The 10,572-nt window shown below is 41.7% G+C and overlaps 1 long non-coding RNA gene across 1 annotated transcript; it reads left to right on the forward strand.

Moving 5' to 3' along the window:
* Window positions 1-590: 590 nt before the first annotated feature.
* LOC113957523 lies at window positions 591-1,561 on the forward strand. Its single transcript, XR_003531191.1, has 2 exons — window positions 591-696; window positions 1,460-1,561. It is a non-coding gene; the product is annotated as an uncharacterized LOC113957523 (long non-coding RNA).
* Window positions 1,562-10,572: the final 9,011 nt, after the last annotated feature.

Raw genomic sequence — 10,572 nt, forward strand, 5'->3', positions numbered from 1 at the left:
AACTGAGACAGCCACATTTATGTGACAATCCTAGACTGAATCATGGCACTGTGACTCCAATTAGTTGCTTAAAAAGAAGCTTTTTAGTGACATTTCAGACATTCCAATGTATATGAAATACCTTCAGTTACTGTGCCAGTCTGGTGTGATAAAGAATATGCAACAAACCAAGTCCTGCTCAAACAGCGGCTGGAGGGAATCCCAGGAAATATTAAGAGGTACCAAAGTCTCATGTTTAGATAAACCACTCTGTGAAGAGCAGAAGGAAATCAGTCATGACCATATGCCTTTGCATGCTTTCCTTTATTTTTTAGATTCTCTTTCTTCCCTAATACTTGTCAACTCACACCAAAATCTGGTGGTAAGGCACTGGCACAAGTTGCCCAGAGAAGTTGCAGATGCCCCATCCCAGGAATTGCCCAAGGCCAGGCTGGATGAGGCTTGGAGCAACCCAGTCTAGTGGAAGGTGTCCCTGCCCATGGAACTAGATAATCTTTAAGGTCTCTTTCAACCCAAACCATTCTATGATTCTGTGGGCCTATGATTCAGTGATTCTATGTTCTCCCTTACTGTTGCTTCATTCTTCTGTTCAGCCTCAGGAGTGGATTTCCTGAGCAGAAAAGGAGTGCTACTCATCTTCCTTTGCTCCACCTATTGCAAAATCTACCCATGATTTTGTGAAGGAGCTTCAAAAAAGTAAGTACATGTCTCCGCATCCCATCAGCCTAATTCAAAATGAAACATTCAAATGCTTCAATCTTATCCACCACTAAAAGTCCTTAATTCAGTTTTATATGTCCAGTCAGGAAATTAAAAAAACCCTCCATTTGGCTCTGTTGAACTATCATACAGTGGTAATGAATGTCCAGGAGCAGATGCATATGGAATCTGTCCGCATGAAACACTCATAGGATTTTTCTGGATATAGAGTTAAAATAAATAAATAAATAAATAAATAAATAAATAAAAGTGCCTTTTTGAGCAGAAATAAAAGGCATGATTAATTATATACATGGAAAAAAAAAATAAACTGTTTATTCTGTCAGATGACAGAAACAAATAACAGCTTTTGAAGTTACCACGAGCATGGTAATGAGAGCAACAGACCCATTGAAATCTTGTGGGAGGGGTATTCCTTTGATAGTCAGACCTGCACATGTCAAACCTCATTTTTCCTACAGAACAAAGCTTTTTAAAGCACTGTCTTGGCAGAGTAACCACCAAATCTGCAGGGTAGGTGTCAAGAAGTTTCCACTGAGACCAGCTAGGAAAAATTTGTGAAGTGGGAGCAAGGGACTTGGGATTGCTTTATCAACATTATCACTGGGGAGCTCAGCTATCTGATACACCGGCTGATGCAGTCCACTGATGTTTACTGCAACTACGTATCGGAAGATGGACTTCAGTGATCCTTGTGGGTCCATTCCAAGTCAGTATTCTCTGTTTCTATGCTCTGAAGGTCAGTGAGGAATTGTGCTCATGGGCTGGGTCCTTCAACTTGTGTTTTCAGGCAGAGTGAAGGCGACTCTTGACAGAAAATACAAAACTTTTTAAGAATTGACAAAAGGACATCTTTGCCTTCTTCTGAGGAATTCAACCCTCCTTCATCAGGCTACAGAGAAGCTGAAAGGTCTTATTCAACCACTAAAGGCTAGAACAGTTCCCCAACATCAGCCTCCCAAACGTTGTTTGCTTTTTGCTTTCAAATGTGTTGTTTCCCATCCATCCAAACACAGATTTGGCCCTAGTGGACTGTGTGTTTCTAAACTTGAGGCTGGAACATCCAAGTTTGCCATATCTGAAGCTGAATGTGAATATGATGCAAAGACTCCATCTGGTACCTGTTGCAACAGTACAAAGCTCCACAGTTCAGCCCATGCTTGTATCTTGCAGTTGGCTTTTCTCTGGCTCCTGGTGCCAGTGCAAGGTCTGCATTCTGATTTGCAAATGACTTGATGATGCATATCCTGGAGACATATAAGAAATTCAGCAAAGAACTCAAGTAGCAGCTGTGATCCTCTGGGGCAAAATGAGTCACTGAGCACAGGGCTGAGCATAAAGCATCCTTAGTTAACAGAATCAGCTTTGGGGCAATCTTTGAGAGGAAATTAAGCAATTCAGCACTCCCTGAGAGTGCATTTGGCACTCTCTACCAAGCACCCTTAAAATTTTGTCTTCAAAAATTACTCCCCTTCACAAACAATGTACAGGTGATGAGAGTTTTATGTCCTTTCCTAGTATTTCCTGACCAAGTGGGTATGTGAGCTTTGCCAAACTGAGTCACAAGCCTGGAAGTTGTCAGTGGAGTCCCCCAGACAGTTTTGTACTTCAGTTTGCTTAAGTAAAAGGACAAGCAGCACCTCAGGCTGTTCTACTTCATATACAGGAATACTGTTCACTCTCCTAGTCATCCTCTCCTTCAGGTTCCATCTTTGCATGGACACCACTCTCTGCTTAAAGAAGATTGCAGTGAGTGTCTTGAAAAAGGAGCCGATTTTATTCATGATGAAGTTGTTATTCTCAAGAAAAGCTCAACTTACATCCAGTGTGGTACCTGCTGGTTATGCCAACAAGGTTCTGAGAAAATGAACACCACAAACAGTATTTGAGCATCTCCTATGGTAATGGTAATTTCTAGAATCATAGAATCATTAAGGTTGGAAAGAGACTCAAGAGCATCGAGTTTAACCTTTACCATGTGTCTTGCCAGCTTCCCCCTTATGATGAGGCCAACCATTTTTGTGGCAAAACACAAAAGTGCCATCTGCTCCCTGCACAGAGCCTGAGGACAAAGCAACACAATTTGATTAAGCAGGCGATGGCTGATCCTACAGAAAAACAACTGCAGAGCTTTGATGACATTGACAGGTTTCAAGGGAATATGCACTAGAACAACAGACTGGGTTTTTTGCCAGTTATACTAAGAAATCATCCACTGACTGTGAAACCAAAAATTAATACTTGGCCCCATCCAATGCCCAGCCTCGAGGACACAGGCGCCAAAAATTATCCACACAAGTTTCTATAACCTCATTAGGACTTGACTCCCAACCGACATTCATTATCTTCATCTAGGTCATTTTAAACACTAGCTGTTCAAAGAATTTTGGGGAGGAAATAAAGATTTCATGGACATTCTCTCCTCATCTCTCTAATGTTGATGGAAAGGTAGCACAGCCTAACAGGTAAAGGACCAGTCCACCACTGAGCAATTCTGTGTTTGACTCTAGCTTATGTTGACAAACAAAGTTGGTGACCTCCCCTTTGCTGCTCTTCCCACTCCAGATCTTGCCTACTTTGTACAAACTAAGTCTTCTGGACATGAAGGGCTCTTCTTGCTTAATCATATGCATCCTGTTTAATACAGCAGTCTACAAGAGACATGACTAATTTACACAGTGATCCCTGTCTAGTCATTGGGCCTCACCAGATGTAATTAATCTCATTTTTTCTAGATATATTAGGGTAAAAATTCCACCCAAAAAAGAAAGGTAGAATGGGCTGAATATCAAGTCTAGCTGGACTATTCAGGAATCCTGCTGACCCAAATTAAAATCAGAAATAGTACTTGATCAAAACAGACTCTGGGCTATCAGTGTGGGAAGAGAATTTCTAAGCCTCATAGATTTAGGTGGTTAAAATCTCCTGTTTGGGTGGTTTAAGCTGTTTCATGATCCAAGTCCCCCGTTCTTCCTCCCCACAAAACCTTCTGCTCTTGACGTACATGCCTCAAACAGGCCCATGGCAAAAAATGAGGTTTACTTTCCTTTTCTGCCAGCTCAGGGTATTTTCACAGGGGAGGGGAGGATGCACCCATCCATTAAAGGAGTTGTCTATCTGCACATCAGGCTGACAGCCACTTTGTTATATTGATAGATTCTAGCACAGGCTGGGAGTAGACTTACTTACTGATACGATTCATTACACTTCAACATGTGATGCTCTCTCATTGCTGTCTAGAAACATTGACTAAGTAGAAGTCCAGTATACTGATTTATTGGGGCTGAGAACTTGAGTCCAATGAAGAATCCAATGCAGGGAACTTTTTGCCAATACACAGTAACTTTGTTTACTCAATAGAAGATGTATCCATCTTTCAGCTGTCATTGATTGTTCTTACATTTTTTTTCTACATGTCCAGACTGTAAAGAGAAAAAAAGAATTCCACCACGGAAAGTGATTTGTTTTGGCAGGGTAAAAAAATGTTAAACCTCCATGCAGATAAACCAAACAGGGTGAGGGAAAAAACCAACTGTCCTCTTCTGTAGCATAAAGATTTTAATTCGAAGCACAGCTCACACAGCTGATTATTTCCTGGCTTGCAATAAAAATATTCATTAAAACACAAGCAAAATACCATGATTTTCCTACCCTGAAAGGCCTTGAGTATTGTAATGGGGGGAGGTGGGTAATGGAAGCAACAGTCATGTACTGGCACACAAGTTTCCAAGATATTCATGAAGAGGGTATAAGAAATCCATGGAAGACCTCATCATTCATACTGACACACACGAACACCTACCAGTCAGCTGTGGTAGGATGGAAGAGTCAGGCCTGAGGAACACCTAGTCTGGCTTTGGGCAGAGGGATTGTGCTCTCACATGACAAACAGGTAGGTCATTGGGAACTGCCAAAATGGTTTTTTTCTATGTGTTGACCACAGAATCATAGAATGGGTTGGGTTGGAAGGGACCTTAAAAACCATCTAGTTCCAAACCCTTTCCAAGGGCAGGGACACCTTTCACAGCTTGCTCAAGGCCCCATCCAACCTGATCTTGAATACTTCCAGGGATGGGGAGTCCACAATCTCTCTGGGCACCTGCTCTAGTGCCTCACTGATGTTTATTTCAGGTCGGGACTGTCCACATTTCATGTCTTAAAAACCTTGAATGACGCACAAGAAATATTTTATTAGCAAATTCAGCTTTTCCTCTGCCATATGCACACATGAAAGACAGGGATCTTTGGAAAGTAAACTGAAGACTGTCAGAAAACTTGAAACTTCAATATAAAGTAGGCAAATGTCCTGTGATAACCTCCCATGGTTTTATTGAACTCTCCTGAATGACTGTAGCCCTCTACACCTGAAGAGCCTGAAGTGTTGGAGATATAGTAAACAATAAACCCAACAATGCAGGAGGCTGGATCAGGAGATGAGTGTTTCCTGTTCAAGAACTGTTTGAGGCAGCACTTGCAGTGATATTGGTAACTTGAGTGGGGTTTTCTTTTTCCAGAGAAATAAAGCAAATTGTTGCTGCCCAGATTTCCTGGAAATTGAGTCATTTGTTTGCTTGCATCTGTAAATGGAAGGTTAGATATGAAAGTTGAAGAATCATTCAAGTACAAAGTGACTAGACAAAGATGAATAGGGAATAAAACTTGGCTTTTTAATCATTATTTTCAGTCAGAATATAATATAAGTTTACCATTATATCTAGAGGTTTTTGACATTTTATATAATTTTTCCAAAAGAAAACCTAGAAAATAGAAAATGTTCTCAGGACAAACTTTGTTGGCATGATCCTGAGGGTCCTGGTGGGCAACAAGCTGCACATGAGTCAGCAGTGCAGCACTGCAGCAATGAAGGCAAACTAGATCCATGGCTGCAGCCACAGGAGCGTTACTAGCAGAGATGGAGAGGTCTTGGGTCTTGCTTAACTCGTCTGGGTATGTAGTGACAGGAGGAATGTCTTTAAGCTGAAAGAAGACAGGTTTAGATTGGATATTAGGAAGAAATTCTTTACTGTGAGGGTGGTGAGGCCCTGACACAGAAGGAAAGAAGAAGAGAAGCTGTGGCTGTCCCATACCTGGAAGTGTTCAAGGCCAGGTTGGATGAGACCTGAAGAAACCTGGTGTAGTGGGTGGCATCCCTGCCCATGGAAGAGGGATGGAACTAGATGTACTTTCCTTCCAACCCAAACCATTACATGATTCTATGACTCTCCACCTGAGTATGATTTTTGTTGCTTGCATAAGAACCGTCCAGAGTGTGCTGTTTCTTTGGTGAAAGAGCTTGAAGACATCTTTTGACACTAATTTTTCAGAGTAGCTCTGACCTTTACTCAGAATTGCACACCCTGAGCTGGGCTGATATAACTGAAATCATTCACAGAGAATTTTCTTGTGCTTCTCTGCAACAGATGCAGCTTGAAAAGTCTAAGTCTCATTTGTTTGCTAGTTCAAAAAACACCAAAAGGACAACTTCTTCTATCTGGTTCCTGGGGGAAGTTAGCCATGAGCAGAGATAGACGGGACAACAAGGGAGACTTGCAGCCTTACCTGCATGTTTTTGCAATGCTCCTGAGGGTTTATGAGCCCTCCAGCCTTTACAATAACCAAGGGAAAAGAAGACAGGCCTAATACAGAGTTTGCAATTGAGGGGACATGGAAATCTGTGATGTAGAAATTTATAGCAACAACACATCATTTATATTGTGAGGTATGGTGTCATGCTAAGCTGCACATCTGCTCAGTTAAACTGGTTCATAGTTACACCCCACTACAACACACTGAGAGTCCAAGGGTTTAACTTTCTCTCCTCCACTTGTTCCCAAGACCAGGTTGTGAATATGGAGGGGACACCCCCAGAAGTGGACAATCACTATAAGAGACTAAATCTACAAACTGATGTTCTACAGTCTTTATTCACATGGATTCACTACAGCCTTGGTGGCAGACAGAAGTAGGAGGAATAAGGTTAGATGTGTAGGCAACTGCCCAACAGGGGAAATTTCAGTGCATAATGTGTCAACAAAAACCCATCAGAATTTAACAGAGTTCATGTGATTCCTGGTAAACCAGATTAAAACAGCATCATAATTCTGGATAAAGGATTCTCCACCTCCACATTTCACTCTACATATATTTTGCTAATTTTTCTCTCTGCAAGTGAAAAACCCTCTCCAGGAACAAAGCAAAAAGAATCTCTTGGCATTCAACAAACCTTTAGAAACAGTAAATACATGCTGCAAATTGCACTTTTCATGCACCACACCCCTCCCACACAGACAGCAATGAACACTCAGTGCCCCAGGAGTGCAGGGAGGCAATTCCTTGTAAATGTTAAGTGCTGCCTGTTGCTGTTTCCAAATGTCATTTCAAACAGTTGTGATTGAGCACAAGTTCTGTTGTATCCCTCCCCCACCAGCTTTCCTACATCATGACATGCCGTCCTGAATTCATATCCATGTGTAAACCTGCTGCATTCCTGACAGTTCTGTGAAGGTGCCAAAGGGAGAGTTCATGTGCCTGGAAAAATGCAGGGCAATTTCACCTGATTTTGTTATGTAGAAGTCAGGCTCCCTAAGGCTGTTTTCTAAAACACATATGATGAACTGAGCCTAGAAGCCATTTCCCCTCACTCTCACTGTGTGCACAGACAGTATAAGCAACCAGCTCAAGGTTAGACTTGAGCACTGTAAAAACCTATCTTTAAAAAATAAAGCCATATTTAAAATTCTAAATCTTTGGGGTTTTTTCACAACGATGTATCATGAATAGCATATTGACAATACTACCGTTTAATAAAAAAAAATTAGATTAGAAGATATCTGTGCTGTAGGCAGACATTTTGAGGAATGGAAAGGTGAAAGGCAACAACGAGGAGGTTGATCTTCCTAACAAAGCATGGAACAGCTCAATAACATCAAATCAACGCCAGAAGTGTCACAGCCCTGCTTGGACTTCAGCAGGAAGCCTTTGACTCTCTGCAAACACATCCTAGTCTGTACTCTGAGCACTATTACAGTAAGAAATGTTGATTTTATGTAAATGTAATATAGTTCAGATTAGCTTATTCAGTACATTCAGACTGATAAAATTGTATCCTTAATAAATGCAACAGAATTTCCGGTTGTTTTTATTCTGAGAACTCCAGATGAAAGGCACCACATAAGCAGCAAAACTACTTTAGAATAATACACAGAAGAATTGCTATTATGGAGGAGGGGAAACAAAACAAAACTAAAAAACTCACAAGAAAAAAACCTCTCTTGGTTGCTTTTTAAGAAACAAAAGGGAAGGTTCTAATCAAGTATGGATACTCCTGGATAATGTAAGTCTCTAGAAATTTATAGTGAATGATGATTTACTTTTTGTTTTACTGTACTTCCTAGAAAGTACAGCAGCTGAGTACTTTCAAACAGCTGCTTCATTGATCTCAAAAGATTTCTGCATATTAGAATCATAGAATATCCTGAGTTGGAAGGGATTCATAAGGATTACCAAGTCCAACTCCTGGCCCTGCACAAGACAGCCCCAAAAATCCCACCAGGTGCCTGAGAACATTGTCCAAACACTTCTTAAACTCTGTCGGGCTTGGTGCTGTGACCACTGCCCTGGGAGCCTGTTCCAGTGCCCAACCACCCTCTGAGTGAAAAACCTTTCCCCAGTATCCAACCAAAACCTCCTCTGACACAATTTCAGGTTATTCCCTCAGGTCCTATCACGGGTCCCCTCAGAGAAGAGATCAGAGCCTGCCCCTCCTCTGTCCCTCCTGAGGAAGTTGTAACTGCCATGAGGTCTCCCCTCAGTCTCCTCCAGCTGAACACACCAAGCACCCTCAGCCGCTCCTCACACAGCTTCCCCTCCAGGCCCTTCACCATCTTCATTGTCCTCCTTTAGACACTTTCAAATAGTTTAATATCTTCCTTATATTGTGGTGCTCAAAACTGCCCCAATATTGCAGGTGAGGCCTCCCCAGTGCAGAGCAGAGCAGGACAATCCCCTCACCTAGCTGGTGATGCTTTGCCTGATTGATGCCCCCCAGGACACACTTGGCCCTCCTGGCTGGCGGGGTACTGCTGACTCAAGTGAAGTATGAGCCAAATTTTGAAATTTGGGTGGAACTTCCTTATTTAAGCAGAATCACAGAATGGTTGGAGTTGAAAGGAACCTTCAAGATCTACTAGTTTCAACTCCCCTGCCATGGGCAGGGTCACCTTCCACTAGACCAGGTTGCTCAGAGCCCCATCCAAGCTGGCCTTGAACACCTGGGGCATCCACGTCTTCTCTGAGCAACCTGTTCCAATGTCTCACCACCTTCACAGTAAAGATTTTCTTCTAATATCAAGCCTAAACCTGCCATTCTGGGCAGACCTGTGACCCATTGTTCCATGCAGTCTGGAACTTGTCTCACAAATCACATACAGAATAGAAAGGAGTTTCTTGTCATTCAGTGAGGTGTTTATTACCAAATGGTGCCTTGACAACATTTTTGATTGCATTTAAAAATCCACAGAACTGTATTCACTGCATTCCTGGTCTAAAAGACTGCTGGTCTTTTTATGAGAAATTAATCATAAAGTTAAAATTAAAAAGTAAGAATGGAACAGCACATTAAAATAGATTTAAAGGAGTTTAATTTGCCAGTCCTTTAAACATTTTTGATTGACATAGTTCCACTACAGTCCATTGAACTATGGTGATTTTTAAGAGCTGAGCATGTAGGCAGCATCTAAAAAAGAAAAGAAAGGCCATGGAATGCTACCTGTGTGTAAATCCTACAGAAACAATGGCATCAGAAGGACTATTTAGAACAGGTGAGAAGGGCCACAGCAGGGTGTGATCATTACAACAAGAGGGGCTGGAATGTGCATTGGATTTAGCTGTCAATGTACAACTCAGCATAACACTGTAAGCCAGCATGCATAGGATTCCATAGCATGGTACTGGCAGGAAAGTCTGCTGGAACCATTGCATTAATATTCCAGTAGAATGTAAACTTCCAAGCTGTCTAAATAGGTACAAGAATGTTGAAGAAGATACAATGAATTTGCTCTTTGATCAGTATTATTTATTACAACCTACACCACAAGCTCTTCTCTGAGAAGTGATCCTGGCCTTGCCAGTTCCTCAAGAACTCTCCTCCACATCCCAAAGACTGGTTTAAATAAAACAGAAAACTTTAAAATAACAGCAACTCTTGAATGAGCTCATACACAGTGAAGGCAAAAAGCAATCTTAAACACCAAACCAAACTGTACCAAGAAATACCAAACTCCTGTTGTGAAATGAGCTCCTCTTTCTTCACTTTAACTGCAGATCTCAGCAGGCACTGTGATATAACACCCCGTGAGATGCTTGATAATAAACTCAGATAGTCCTATTTTCATTGCTTTACCCATTACATAGATTATCAAAATTGGAAAGAAGGAGAACAATTTCCAGCATAGCATAGTTCATTATGGATTTGTTCCATCCTGGGTAGGTTCCTTCTGAGGTGGGGTTAAGTTGTTATCAAAGTAGGTGATTGTCATTTTGACCAGTGCTTGCTGTTCTCAGAAAGCTAATTCTAGTCAGGAGTGGTGTGAATTTGCATTTTAATGCCTTGTGGGTTCCTGCAAGATTCTGGTCATAGAGCGTGAAGTTGTGTTTAGTAAAAAGCTCATTAAAGATTAATCCAGCAAAGACCAGCCATAAACATTTACCGCTATTACACCATAAAAGTTAACGGGATCAGTAAACAGGAGGCTGGAACAAGCCAGGCTCCATGAGCCACAGGGCAGGGGAACAAATCCCAGGCTGGAATAGCAGCTTGCATGTGGCATTTGGAAAGTGGGAACTGATCCCAGT

Source organism: Corapipo altera, unplaced genomic scaffold (genome assembly GCF_003945725.1).
Source record: "Corapipo altera isolate COAL_440 unplaced genomic scaffold, ASM394572v1 267, whole genome shotgun sequence".
Taxonomy (NCBI): Eukaryota; Metazoa; Chordata; class Aves; order Passeriformes; family Pipridae; genus Corapipo; species Corapipo altera.